The sequence below is a fragment of the Geotrypetes seraphini genome, chromosome 5 (assembly GCF_902459505.1).
Source record: "Geotrypetes seraphini chromosome 5, aGeoSer1.1, whole genome shotgun sequence".
Lineage (NCBI taxonomy): Eukaryota > Metazoa > Chordata > Amphibia > Gymnophiona > Dermophiidae > Geotrypetes > Geotrypetes seraphini.
Window position 1 is genome coordinate 199,758,994 of NC_047088.1, and position 15,124 is coordinate 199,774,117.

The 15,124-nt window shown below is 42.4% G+C and overlaps 1 protein-coding gene across 7 annotated transcripts in view; it reads right to left on the reverse strand.

Annotated features, from left to right (window-relative positions):
- Nucleotides 1-15,124, reverse strand: part of RAPGEF4 (Rap guanine nucleotide exchange factor 4) — a 251,957-nt gene that overhangs the window by 171,505 nt on the left and 65,328 nt on the right. The window contains exon 1 of one of the 7 annotated variants that reach the window (XM_033947098.1): nt 13,780-13,898. The exons of the other annotated variants lie outside the window; for them this stretch is intronic. The gene's annotated coding sequence lies outside the window, so the exon portion shown is untranslated. Of the gene's footprint in view, nt 1-13,779; nt 13,899-15,124 lie in introns of those variants that run through there. 7 annotated transcript variants of the gene reach the window in all.

Here is a 15,124-nt window from a genome sequence, read left to right on the forward strand (position 1 = left end):
CTTCTTCATGGAAAGGGTGACTGATCGATGGAATGGTCTTCCACGTCAGGTAGTTGAGGCCAGTAACGCACTCGACTTCAAGGGACGACGGGATAAACATGTGGGTTCGCTCCGGGGAAATGCTTAGAAGGAGGGTTCTTGTTGAGGGAGGGTTCTTTGAGTGGGCAGACTTGTTGGGCCGACGGCCCTTTTCTGCCATCATACTCTATGTTTCTATGTTTCTATCCCCTTGCAATAAAAAGGCCACTTTCTTCCTTTCTGTTGTAGAAGAGCATAGTAATACAACAGTGCAATGTCAATGACATCTCATAAAAATTGACACTCTGACTAGGCAATTTTGAGGTCTCCAGACTTTCAGAGTATTAATATTAAAGACCCTGATCTATATTAAGGTACAGTCAAGTCCTAATACAAAGCTCTGAAGTGTGCAGTGCTCAGTGTGAGCTGGGGGAATGCCGCTTTTCCGCTCCTGTATGAACTCAGCAGTCTGCCTTCACTGGCACACTGTGCAGGCTGTCTCCTGCTGATTTCTAGTTTCTCTCTTTCTCTGCGTTTCCGAGGTCAATTGTTTCCCCACTATTGATAAAAGATTTTTTAAAATGTTAATAGAACATTTCCAGAAGTTACTAGAATATATATTTTTAAAATGTACTATAAAATGTAAGAAATAAAGGGCTTGATATAAAAAAATGCTGAGCACCTATATTTAGACTCCTAAATTTGTACCCTATTTTTACTCAGGAGTTTAAAGTGTTTATTTTAAATGTGCCATTCACATTTGGATGTCCACATATGGCACTTAGATGTGTATCAGGCACAGACATGGATATTTAAAACTTAAGAATGTCTAAATGGCAAAGGAACGTATTCTGAGCAAGCCCATAAAATAGACTTTTAGGGCCTGATTCTATATAGGACAATGGTATCAGCGGCCGCCTACGAAACGGCTGATGATCGCGTGTCCATCACGCACTGGTGTCCTATGCAGAATCATGCCTACATTCCCGGACAGACACCTGAAATGTAGACTAGAATTTTGCAGGCCTACATTTCAGGCATCTATAGGGACGCATACCACCGCTTAAGCCTACCCAAGGCCACTTCTGGGTGAAGCCATGCCCACGCCCCACCTTGGATGTGCTTAGGTATCACTATGCATCTCTGTAGACGTACTCCAGAGGCCTAGAATGTGGGCATCCTGCCTTAGGGAGGTTTATTTTATTTTATTTTTTAACGTGCATCCCGATTGGCTGCCTAATGGAGATAGGATGTATACCGCCGCCTGCCATCAGGACATGCGTTTTTGAGAATCAGGCCCTTATTTCCCATTTCAGAAGTGGAATGACCTTCTATATCCAAAAAATGGATGTCATAAAAGACCTGTTACCCAGGATGTCCAGGTTTTAGAAAAGAGCTTCTATTGAGCAACTCTTCACTGAAGGGATTAGACGAGGTCACCTACTGTATTTTTCGCTACATAAGATACGCCTGACATAAGACGCACCCTAGATTTAGAGGAGGAAAACAAGAAAAAAAAACATTCGGAACCAAATTCTCCCTGCTTGGCTCTGCACCCAACCCCACACTCTTTGCCAGGCTCTGCACCCTATACCCCCTTCCTGCCAGGCTCTGTACCCTGTCTCTCCTCTTGTGGTCTAGTGGTAGGCCGGGACAGGGCACAGGGCAGTGCCTAGTGGCTAGCAGACAGGTAGGGACAGGGCAGGTAGGGAAGTCTTTCTGTTTCCTGCTCAGCTTTGGAAAATGCCTTTTCATTTTTATTTCCTCTTTTTTATTTATTTTTTTTAAGCAATTCACATGTCCAGCACAAGGCCTCTTGCCTTAGCTGTACATTTGTTGTAAATTTACTGAAATTCCAGCAGGAGGGCTCCCTTCCCCGGTACCTTTCTGCAGGAAACAATCAATTAAAAGTTGTGTGTGGTTAGGGGTGGAGAATAGGTGTGAACTGCATGGACCAGCGCTTAAAAGTTAGGCATGGGTAGGCATCTTTTATAGAATCTGGCCCCTACTGCATTCATGTACATACCCCTTTGCAATTTCATAAGAACATAAGAATTGCTGTACTGGGACAGACCGAAGGTCTATCAAGCCCAGAATCCTGTTTCCCACAGTGGCCAACCCAGGTCCCAAGTAACATAGTAAATGGCCCAACCAGTCTGCCCAATAGGTACATGCATTACAAATCCATGATTAAGTTCAACTGTCTTTTTCCATTGATATTTCTGGGTTATAGACCACAAAGGTCTGCCCAATAATGTGCTTGGTTCCAACTATCCCAAATTACTAGAGTTCCCATCAAAGCCCTCCCCAGCCTATCCTAAGCCGAATAGCCATATACAGGACACAAACCGTTCAAATCTGACTAGTACTGGCCTTAGTTCTTCCAATTATACCCTTCATTTTCTGATTAGAAACCCTCTGTGTTCGTCCCACGCTCTTTTGAATTCTGTCCCTGTTTTCTTCTCCACCATCTTCCTTAGGAGGACATTCCAGGCATCCACTACTCTCTCCGTGAAAAATAATTTCCTAATATTACTCCTAAGGCTACCACCCCTCAACCTCAATGTATGTCCTCTAGTATTATCATTTTCCTTTCTCTGGAAAAGATTTGGTTCTACATTAATACCTTTTAAGTATTTAAACATTTGTATGATATCTCCCCTGTCCCTCCTGTCCTCTAGAGCAGTGTTCTTCAACCTTTTTACACCTATGGACCGGTGGAAATAAAATAATTATTTTGTGGACCGGCAAACTAATAAGACTGAAATTTTTAAAAACCCCAATGCCGCCCTGTCCCCGCGAGCTCGGTCCCGTTAACCATCTGATCCCATCCGCACAAGCCTCAAATAGTTATGATTTTATATTGAACATATTTTATTAAAGTATAAAGAGGAACAATATTCTGTACAATTGTCATTTTATAATAATACAGGGCAAAGATCAACAAAACCCCCGTCTCCCCTCCCCTTCACATATATCCCCTCTACTATCAAGAAAACTGAATAAGCCAAATTATTACAGAATACCGCAGTCACACATGGCAGGAATGGTGTTAGGGGGAGTGCAACTAGGGCAACTGCCTCCTGGTCAGAGAGAGCCCTAAGCCAGCTGGAAGCTAAAGACGCACTGCCTGGGCTTTGCACTCCCCAGTTATGTCTAACACCAGCTCTAGCAGGATACATATTTTAAATCTGATATATTCTAATCACAAGATAGAAATAAAATTATTTTTTCTACCTTTTGTCGTCTCTGGTTTCTGCTTTCATCGTTTTTTCACTCTCTTCCATCCAGCGTCTGCCCTCTGTCTCTTCCATCCAGCATCTGCCTCTTCCATCCACTGTCTGCCCTCTACCCCTCCCCCTCCCATATGGTATCTGCGTTCTTTCTATGCCCCTCTCTCCTACACCAGATCTAGCATCTTTGTCCCTCTTTCCTTATTTTTCATCTGACCCCCCTTCCCAGCATCAATCTCTCTCTACCTTTTCATTCCTCTGTCTCTCCTCTTTCCCTCATATGATCTCTCCATTCCATCCTGACTCCTTCCCCTCCTCTAATCTCCCTGCCAGCTGTTTCCTTCCAATGTTCCTCCTCCCCTGTCCAGCAGTACCTTCTCCCTTTCTTCCTCCCCTTATCCAACAGTAACTCTCTTCCCTTTCCCTTCTCCCCTGCCAGCAGTAGCCCCTTCCCCTCCCTTGTCCAGAAGCACCCCTACTCCCTTCCCTCCTTCCCTCTCCAGCAAATGTTTCCTCTTTGTAGGCTAACGGCAGCTCTGTGTGCTTTTAACTTCGGCACACAGCTGCCCCTAGGCAGTATTTTAGCGCGGTTTCATGAGGCAGCCTCGGGGCCTTTGGTAGGCCGGCCCGCTTCGATGATGTGATGTGGGCCGGCCTACCAAAGGCTCCGAGGCTGCCTCATGAAACCGCGCTACAATACTGCCTACGGGCAGCTGTGTGCCGAAGTTAAAAGCACACAGACCTGCCGCTGCTTTTCTGGGGGAGCGGAGAAGTCGGTGGTGGCAGGCAGGAGTGCCGGCATAGCGACGGAAACAGGAAGTTGCACGTCAGCTTACGCTGGCACCTTTTGCTGCGGCGGGGTCTGAATCCTTCGCGGACCGGCAAGATTTTTTTGTGGACCGGCACTGGTCCGCGGACCGGCGGTTGAAGAACTGTGCTCTAGAGTATACATAATCAGGTCTTCCAGCCTCTCCTTGTACATATTTTGGCTCAAACCTCCTATAATCTTTGTCGCCTTTCACTGGACCGCTTCAAGTCTTCTTATATCCTGCACCAGATACGGTCTCCAAAATTGAACACAATACTCCAAGTGAGGCATCACCAATGACTCTCAATATTAAGGAACTTAGGTGGACATTTCAGCTAAACACCATGAAATGTGGATGACTTTAGCAGATTAAGGGTTGTTTTTCAGTGTAGTCCACGGAGTTTCCTTATTCAGATATGTATTGTTGTTGATTGGGTGGTCTATAGGTGACATCAGAGGGCTTTCTCCACTTTAGAGTGCAGTTTGATGCCACGGCCATCTTTGGCTTCACGGCGATACATTGCAAAAGGCAGCAGTAATACTAAGAATTCCTAACACAGATGTGAGTGTGTGGTTAGGGTTTATGTTTAATGGATTTTTTGGTGGTATTGTAAATCTTTATGTTATATTCCGAGTCTTCCCCGACCCTATGGAAGTACATGAAACGCATCAGCGAGGGGGGAAGAGTCAGCGATGGAACTTTCAATATAAGCTATGTTTGAACTATTTATGAAATTCATAAAATAAAGTTTTTAGAAGAATAAATAGTGAAGTAAATAGTGAAAAGAAACTGTTAATTGATATACGGGACTAATGAGGATTGCAGCCACGAGGTGTTATGCTACACCAGTGGCAATCTGAGAATCCCGTTATAAAATAGTAATTTATTGTTGAAACTTTTGCTATACTTCTGCGCTTGGAGTGTGATATGCAAACTACAGCAGACACAGAAATATTTTAATTGCCACAGCAGACATTATACACGCTGAATGCTAGAGTTTCATCAGAAGTTACCTCACGCCACCATGAGTGAGGTTTGCAAAAAAATGATTGAAGATTTCAACAGTTTGTATAAGGTTCACATATCCAGAGAAATGTATTCACATTTGACTTGGGGAAACAAAGAAACAAACAAATTGCAGAGCATCAAACTCTGAGGTCTTGCACTTATTTTGTTACATTACTATGTAGGATACCCTTCTCTGCTAATGCTCTATTTCTCATCTTTTTCAGGGACTCTCTGTCCCCCGAATAAAGCTCTTCTTGACCTCAGAAACATATTCACACATTTAATGAACACAAAACATTGAACAGTGGCAGAATCTATTGCTAGTTTAGTGAAATGCATTTTCATCTACGTATGTTCAGCATGAACACCAACAATTCAGCCCATCAGATCCAAAGGTCTTGATTTAATGTCAATTCCCTGTGCAGAACTATTAAAGAATCAAAGCTACTGAAACTCTTCATTAGGGCTGGACCACAATACAGCAAGGAAGCAAGCCTCGTGGTGGCTGTTCTAGTGGGATACCGCAGCTGGCAATTAATGTCTGCATTTATCACCTCCAGAGCCACAGAATGTAAATCATTAGCTCATAAGTGATAATAGTATTTAAATAATCCAGTTTCGACATAAACAAGTTCATCAGCAAGGTTGCACATCTAGAATTTCTTGGAAAAACTAAATGATGACTGAATTTCATGAACCTGAGGACTGGCTGTTTATAGAACCAGCCATGAATCTTGCAATAACCGTGCATACATTAAATAAAACGGTATGATAAGGCAGCCGCGGCTATAGCCAGAAGGATGCTAGGCTGTATAGAAAGAAGAATAACCAGCAGAAAAAAGAAGGTGTTGATGCCCCCGTACAGGTCGTTGGTGAGGCCACACTTGGAGTCCTGTGTTCGGTTTTCGAGGTTGTATCTGGTGAAGGATATAAGAAGCCTTGAAGCGGTCCAGAGGAAGGCGACGGAAATGGTAGGGGGGGGTCTGCGTCAAAAGTAGTATGAGGAGACTGGAAGATCTGAATGTGAGGAGAGGAGGGACTGGGGAAATATGATATAGACATTTAAATACTTGAAAGACCAAATCTCTTCCAGAGAAGGGAAAATGGTAAAACTAGAGGGCTTAAATGGAGGTTGAGGGAAGGCAGTCTTAGGAGTAACGTTACAAAATTCTTATACACAGAGAGGGTGGTGGATGCCTGGAATGTCCTCTCAAGGGAGGTAGTGGAAAGGAAAATGGTGATGGAATTTTTAAAAATGTGAGATAAACACAGAAGATCTCTAATTAGAAAATGAATGGTATACATTGAAGAACTAAGGCCGATACTGAGCAAACTTGCATGGTCTGTGTCCCATATATGCCAATTCATTATGGGATGGGCTAGGCAAGGGTAGGGAACTCCGGTCCTCGAGAGCCGGATTCCAGTCGGGTTTTCAGGATTTCCCCAATGAATACGCATTGAAAGCAGTGCATGCAAATAGATCTCATGCATATTCATTGGGGAAAACCCAACTGGAATATGGCTCTCGAGGACTGGAGTTCCCTACCCCTGGGCTAGGGAGAACACTGATGGGAACTTCAGTAACTTGGAACATGAGGACATTAGTGGACAGACTTTATGGTATGTATCCGCAAACGACAAGATGGTTGGATGGAATGGAGTTAGTTTCGATGGCAACTCCAGTAGATGGAAACTAATGACAGTACTGGGTGGACTTTATGGTCTATGACAAGGGTAGGGAACTCTGGTCCTCGAGAGCCATATTCCAGTCAGGTTTTCAGGATTTCCCCAATGAATATGCATGAGATCTATTTGCATGCTCTGCTTTCAATGCATATTCATTGAGGAAATCCTGAAAACCCGACTGGAATACGGCTCTTGAGGACCGGAGTTCCCTACCCCTGGTCTATGCCCAAAATATGAAAGAAAAAAGACAATTTAATTGAATCATTAATTTATAATGCATGTAACTAATGGGAAGACTGGATGGACCATTCAATTCTTTATCTGTTGGCATTTACTACGTTACTAGATCATCCAAACACAGCAAGGTTTATTAGTTTTTGTCTACTTTAGAACTAATATGGTGCCTGAATACATCCTGTTTTGCACATACAAGTCTTATACTTGTTCTATAGATCTAATGTAATCTAATACGCAACTTATTAATCGCATTATAGCAAAGAGGTTCAAAGAGATTTGCTTTCAAAGAGGCCATAAAATCTACAGGAAAATACAAATGCAATCAATAATTAAAACATAATCATAACATGAATATTACAAGTCATATAAGAGTTTTCAAATTTTTACAAAATCCTTAGAAATTGATATCAGTCCTAATGTAAACAGGTAGATTATTTCAAATTGTAAAGGCAGAGGCGTTGAGCTGTCATTTATACCGTACTCCTCTAATCTATGGAAAATGAAGACCATATTTCCCTCTATATAGGCCGCGGCCTATACATGGGTTTTACAAACCCATGTATGGGGTGTGGCCTAGTTATATAGGGTAGCTTATGTAGTGATTGTAAATCATCCCCCCCCACCCCGGGACAGCGGACAGGGAATCTCCAGTGGTGCAGGGCAGCCGCGATCTCTTTGGTATCTGGCTTGCCCCCTCACTGCTTGACTGATTAGCTGATGTCAGTTCTCGCAAGTCCCACGAGAGCTGACCTCGGCCAGCATAGCATAACATACAAACTTCTGCTGACAAACGTACTTTTTGCAGAGTACTCTTGTCTCACTGTATTATTTATATACTAACCCCCTCTTCTACAAAGCCGCCTGTAGCCGCCGATCTCCGTTCCTCCAGCTGGGAGGAGAGGGATCGCGGCCGCTCAGCGCCCCCACCGAGGAGCCCAGCAACTTTCCGCTGCCCGGGACCCGAGTGCCGCCCCCCCTTCCCTTCCCGGGACCGCGTTTGTAGTCGCGACCGCGGGAAGGGAAAGGGGGGTAGAGGAAACGCTAATGCTGCTTCACAGAGAACTGGTGTGGGGGGAGGGAAATGGAAGGGGGAGGGAATGCTGCTTCGGACAAACAGACAGAGGGAGGAAGGGAGACAGAAAGAAAAGAAGAAAGACACAGGGGCAGGGAGATACACAGAAAGACAGACAGACAAAGGGGGCCAGGGACAGAGACAGACAGAAAGAAAGACAGCGGGAGTCACGTCAGGAGGGGTGCGGGATGCGGCAGAGGGAACTTTTCCAATGGGTGCAACTGGGCAGCTGTCGGGAACCTCTGATCAGGGGCAGAGCAAGGTAAGTGTATCATAGGGATAAGAAGGAGGAGGGGGGAGAAAAAGGAAGGGACGCCTACTGCTGGACAGGGGGAGAAGGAAAGAGGTGCTGATGGGGTGGTGGTGGACACAGGGGAGGTAAAAGGAAGGGAGAATGGACAGGGGGTTGCAGGCAAGGGGTGGTGATGGACAGCCAAGGAAAAAGAAAGACAGAAAGAAAGAAAGCGGCTAAGGAGAGAGAGAGAAAGAAATAAAGAGAGAGACACACACATATATTCTAGCACCCGTTAATGTAACGGGCTATAAGACTAGTACAGTATAAGAATAAAAGAGTAACTTTACCATACATTATGATGTTGTAAGTTTTATTTTGAAGCCGATGTCAGAATTGGTACATTTTTACTGACTCTAATTCTGAGTCTACCCAAAATTGCTTCAGACTGACTCCGGTACCACCAATTTCAACTCTACAGCCCTTATGAAGACCGAGTGTGGCGCAATGGTTAAAGCTACAGCCTCAGCACTCTGAGGTTGTGAGTTCAAACCTACGCTGCTCCTTGTGACCCTTGGAAAGTCACTTCATCCCCCCATTGCCCAGGTACATTAGACAGATTGTGAGCCTGCCAGGATAGACATGGAAAACTGCTTGAGTACCTGAATAAATACATGTAAACCGTTCTGAGCTCCCCTGGGAGAACAGTATAGAAAATACAATAAAAAATTATAATGTTCTCCCCCACCCTTAAATCAATTTTCCTCATGGCTTACTGTTTATGATTTATACCGAACACAGCACTTTCCAACAGAATAAAATCCACATAAAGTATCAGAAAGGACCTCTTACAGCATAATAGGAAAGAACCTAGGACAATCATTCAAGAAACAAGTGTTCACCATCAACCAAAGCCACGAATTAAAAAGTGCAGATACACTTAATGAGAAATGGTCTATTCTCCTGGCTCCAAAGCAGCAATAAAGGAGTGCAATTTCAATAATGATTTAAATTTTTTCAGGAGCATTCAGCATGAGAATGCTAGGGAATTTATTTCAGAATACAGGTTCTAAGTTTTAAAAATGCACTTGCACATTCAAGGAAAGATGCAATCTATGCATTTGACATACCACCAAAGATACATCTGAATCAAAATCAAAAGATGAATCAAATTGTACTCCCAAATTTCTGACTTTTTAGAACCTCCAAAAACTCTGTATAAGGAGGGAAGTTATCAACAAGAGCTACTGTTAAGATGAGTTATTAGTAACTAGGTTAGTGGTAAGATAATATGTCTTGATGATAGTCTGCGCTGATAACTGTACCCAATGACCAATGATCTACAAAACTAGTAACTAGGTTAGTGGTAAGATAATATGTCTTGATGATAGTCTGCGCTGATAACTGTACCCAATGACCAATGATCTACAAAACTAGTAACTAGGTTAGTGGTAAGATAATATGTCTTGATGATAGTCTGCGCTGATAACTGTACCCAATGACCAATGATCTACAAAACTAGTAACTAGGTTAGTGGTAAGATAATATGTCTTGATGATAGTCTGCGCTGATAACTGTACCCAATGACCAATGATCTACAAAACTAGTAACTAGGTTAGTGGTAAGATAATATGTCTTGATGATAGTCTGCGCTGATAACTGTACCCAATGACCAATGATCTACAAAACTAGTAACTAGGTTAGTGGTAAGATAATATGTCTTGATGATAGTCTGCGCTGATAACTGTACCCAATGACCAATGATCTACAAAACTAGTAACTAGGTTAGTGGTAAGATAATATGTCTTGATGATAGTCTGCGCTGATAACTGTACCCAATGACCAATGATCTACAAAACTAGTAACTAGGTTAGTGGTAAGATAATATGTCTTGATGATAGTCTGCGCTGATAACTGTACCCAATGACCAATGATCTACAAAACTAGTAACTAGGTTAGTGGTAAGATAATATGTCTTGATGATAGTCTGCGCTGATAACTGTACCCAATGACCAATGATCTACAAAACTAGTAACTAGGTTAGTGGTAAGATAATATGTCTTGATGATAGTCTGCGCTGATAACTGTACCCAATGACCAATGATCTACAAAACTAGTAACTAGGTTAGTGGTAAGATAATATGTCTTGATGATAGTCTGCGCTGATAACTGTACCCAATGACCAATGATCTACAAAACTAGTAACTAGGTTAGTGGTAAGATAATATGTCTTGATGATAGTCTGCGCTGATAACTGTACCCAATGACCAATGATCTACAAAACTAGTAACTAGGTTAGTGGTAAGATAATATGTCTTGATGATAGTCTGCGCTGATAACTGTACCCAATGACCAATGATCTACAAAACTAGTAACTAGGTTAGTGGTAAGATAATATGTCTTGATGATAGTCTGCGCTGATAACTGTACCCAATGACCAATGATCTACAAAACTAGTAACTAGGTTAGTGGTAAGATAATATGTCTTGATGATAGTCTGCGCTGATAACTGTACCCAATGACCAATGATCTACAAAACTTCAGTATTGGACCTGTTCAAAACCAAAGTGCTCCTCCTCCTCCAAGAGGCAATAATATACAGAGTCTTATTCAATTGATCTATAGAAGGAGGCGTAACCTGCTCCTTTGGGGTTACCAATTGAACATCACCTGGTTGCATGTACTGTTTTTCCTCATAAAACAGCAGACATAAAGGGCCAGAATATATAAACAATGCCTAATTTGGATACCAATAAAGTTCAGCACTCAACACCAGTAGCATAGTAAGGGGAGAGTGGGGGGTCAGATGGCCCAAGGCACTGTCTTCACAAGGGTGCTGGCACCTCTCCTTCTTTCCACCCCTGTGTACCTCTTGAAACGTTTGCCAGTGCGAGCAGCATCTTCCACCTGCTGCTCACACCGACCTCGGTTTCCTTCTCACGCCACTTCCTGATGGCACAACCAGGAAGTGACATCAGAAGGAAGCCAAGGCTGGCAAGAGCAGCAGGTGGAAAAATGCTGCTCGCACCGCTGAACATTTCAAGAGGTATGCAGGGGACAGGTAGAGGGGATGCTCAAGTGGTGAGGAAGAGGGGGGGAGGTGCACTGCGTGGCGATACCAGGTGCCACCATCTTGGGCGGCAATCTTCCTAGCTATGCCACTGCTCAACACTATTCTATAAAGGGCACTTCAAGATGAGCACTCTTTATAGAACAGCATTGAGTGTCAAATTTGGTGCTCAAGTTTGTTGTAAGCAAATTGGTTGCAAATCCCTGATCTACTGTAGCACTGAACACATTTTATGTAAAGACCCTTATAATTTGCCCATTTCCCTCACACAAAATAGCGCATAGCCAGATCGGCACCCAAATCATAATTAGTGCCAATTAAGTGTTAGTTTAGCACAAATAATTAAATCATTGGAGCCCATTAACTAATTCTTTGGGGCACTGATCTGGGATCTGCTCCCAACTTTGGGAGGCCAAATTTTGGCAACCTTTACTGAAGTTGGGGGGAAATGGGTGAAACTTTATTAAATTTGCCTCAACAATATTAGCAAGGGTGTCGATTTTCAGAGTTTGGCTAATTTTAGGAGTTAGCTGGACAAACCCTGTTTAAAATTCTAACCCAGTGACCATTTATTTATTCAATTTTCTACACTGCTCTACCAGGGAAGCTCAGAATGGTTCACATGAATTTATTTAGGTACTCAAGCATTTTCCCTGTATGTCTTGTTGGGTTCACAATCTATCTAATGTACCTGGGGTAATGGGAGGATTAAGTGACTTGCCCAGGGTCACAAGGAGAAGTGTGGGTTTGAAACCCACAACTGCAGGGTGGTGAGGCTGTAGCTTTAACCACTTGGCAGCCTCTTCCCCTACACTATCTATACTTCATCTAGGCAAATTGTTTCCTGGTCAAAATTTAGCCTAAATAAATAGGTAGGGTTGAGGGTCTTTTGTAGTACAATCCAACTTTGGACAGTTGGTGCAGACATTCAATGCTGTTTGGCCAGGTTGCAGATCTAAAGTTAACTGAACATGGCTACCTTTAGACCAGATATTCAGCCTGTTCTTATCCGCCTTATATTATTTAGTGAAAAGAAATACAGCCACGCTGTTTGTGCTTTTTGTACTTCGGAACCTTTCTTACATCCATTTCCAAACTATAAATTACTAGTATTAATTTTAAAGATGCTTTAACAGGGGCCCTGCTGAAGCTTACACAGAAAACTAGCTTTTCTGTGTTCCATTATCTGAGCAAAAACATTTTCAGAAGGTACAACATGAAGCAAAGTTAAGTTCTCCTGAAAATGCTAGACACTGTGGTTGGGATGCCTCTGGGAATAAAGCGGAAAACAGCTGCGCCTGTTCATAATTATTTCTAAACAGATTTACATCTGCACCAGCTTTAAGAGCGAAACAGTTGGCTAGCAGTGTTAGCAAATGTCCTTATTATCAACATATGAAGTATTTTAGAAATTATCAGTGTCTCTTCTATGTTTTATTGAGGGTCAGTGCCCTACTTTACCAACAGCCTTGGGTTCTGTTTGTTTTGCAAAGGAGATAGCCTTTTCCCCATAACACAGGCCTCAGGGCTATAAGGAACATGTAGAATCAGTTATTGCCTTGGTATTTTGGTGAATAATCTTTCTAGAAGTAGATTATTTAAAAAATTATTGTTTCAAATAGCACATTTGAATAGGAAAGCTTGCTGCTGTGCTTATAGCATACGTCTGTTACAAAAATCCTTGGCATACTAACGGTAAAATGCAGTCTCTCATGTGCACTTGTCATCCATTATTTAAGCAGGATTGCTGTGCCTTGCTTCATAATTTCAATTTTCCCCGAATCACTAATCCTTGAGTATAGGGGTCTGTACGTTTCCCATCAAATGTATTGCAGTCATTACCCAAAATCAGAAACTGATTACATTTTGGGAATACTACTTTCAAACCATAAATTAATGCTTATTCTTTAATGCAGCTGCTTAAATATTATCAAATAATTATGAAATTTAGAAGAGAAAAATAAAAGACTTACCATCTATATGTTAAATAAAAGCTTCAATTTCTGGGGGGTTTTCCTCCCAGAGTACCACAACAAAATGTGAAGAGAATCTATCCATTCATGCCACCACTGGTTTTAAAAGTACACTCGTCACATCTGAAGGTGAAATCTGGAGGAGCGCCAACTCTCAAAAACCAACCTGTAAAATGCACTGAATCAACGCAGCTGCTAATGCAAAATTGCGTAATTAATCTCTAAAGTGCTAAACATTACAAGTAAGTACAAGCATAAAGCCAGTGTCATTTGGAGATAAGCGCCTTTTCTAGCAAATAAAGATCCACTTATTGCTTGGCTTTGTGACTTGTACCTTGCATTAGTGCAAAATGAACATAATTACAGTTTACAGTTTTGTAAATAGCACCAGCACAATTTCGATTACAACCTGTACGAGGAAGGAAGAAGCGTTCAACTTACACTGATGTGCTAACATGGGTTCAGCTCGGCAAGTAGCCCTAAGGGGATGTTTTCGTTTTATCCACACTCTGTTCTCCCTGATCTGACTACTCAGGCACATGTTAAAGTTGCGAACAGCCTTCCTCTCTGCAATGCCTGCCAGCTGGGTTGATTTATCTGGTCTCTCTGCAACAGACCAGCAGTAATGCTTCTGCTGCTCATCCCACCACTACAGCCAGTCACTGTACTATCATTGACAATCAAAATTAAAGAACCAGCAAATAACAGTAGAGCCCCAGGGCTTCCCCCCCCACCACCACCGTTAACAGTTGCTAGACTACTGCTTCAAGGCACGCAAATATTTGCTCTTAGGAACCACCCAGTATCCCACCTCAAAGAACGGGACTGGGAGACAGAGGGTGCAACATCTTGTAACATCACCTAAGTCCAACCCACACCATTTGTGATCGATTTTGTTCAACTGGGCTCATTGCTATGCCTGAAGACCTGGGAAATGAACAACTAAAAATATGTACTAACATGTTTCACCCTTAGCTGGCTGACCTTTCCAACTTAAACCACAAAAGCTTTATACATTAGTCATGACAATTAACAATATTACATCAGTCATGGAAGAAAATATAGGTTGTCTTGCCAGCGGAAACTCATTGCCATTTGGTTGAGAGCAGTTAGGAGCACTGAAACATTTAAACAGTCTTTTTCACTGGGTTTTTGGCTATCATTTGGAGGAATTTTTTTCTGACAGCCTATTTTCAGCTATTTTGATACATGGACAAGCTTTGAATATTGGAATGTTTTAGTTTGGTTGAAAGTATTTTTATCATGTTTGGCTTCCATCTTGTATATTAATTTGATTTTAAGTATTTTATTGTGTATTGCATTCCCCACCAAGAGTAGCAGACTGCTAAACGGAATAATAAATAATTCCTTCAACTTATATTTTAACCCATTGCTCTTCTAAGTCATATATAATTCATATAGTGCTGCAGTGTGCATGACAAAAAAAAAAAAAGCAGTTTGACATAACAGCAGGAAAAAATGCACGGAGGGATCAGGGGTATTATTGTGTGGCTGTAACCCTTAATTGACCAATGGTGGTATCTGCCATAGGGATGGCTGAGGATGCTAATCTTTATAGAAGCAGCATTTGCCCGTTTCCAAGCATTTAAGTAGTTATCACTAAAACCCTCTTGGCATAGTGAGGGCACCCCTCCCCTGCCCTCTTCTCTGCTCCCCCCCCCCCCCAATTCCCACTACCGCATGCACGCACCCCTTTCCCCATACCTTTATCATTTTCCAAACAATACAAATCAGGGCTTTAAACCAATTAAAATGGCTTATTTGC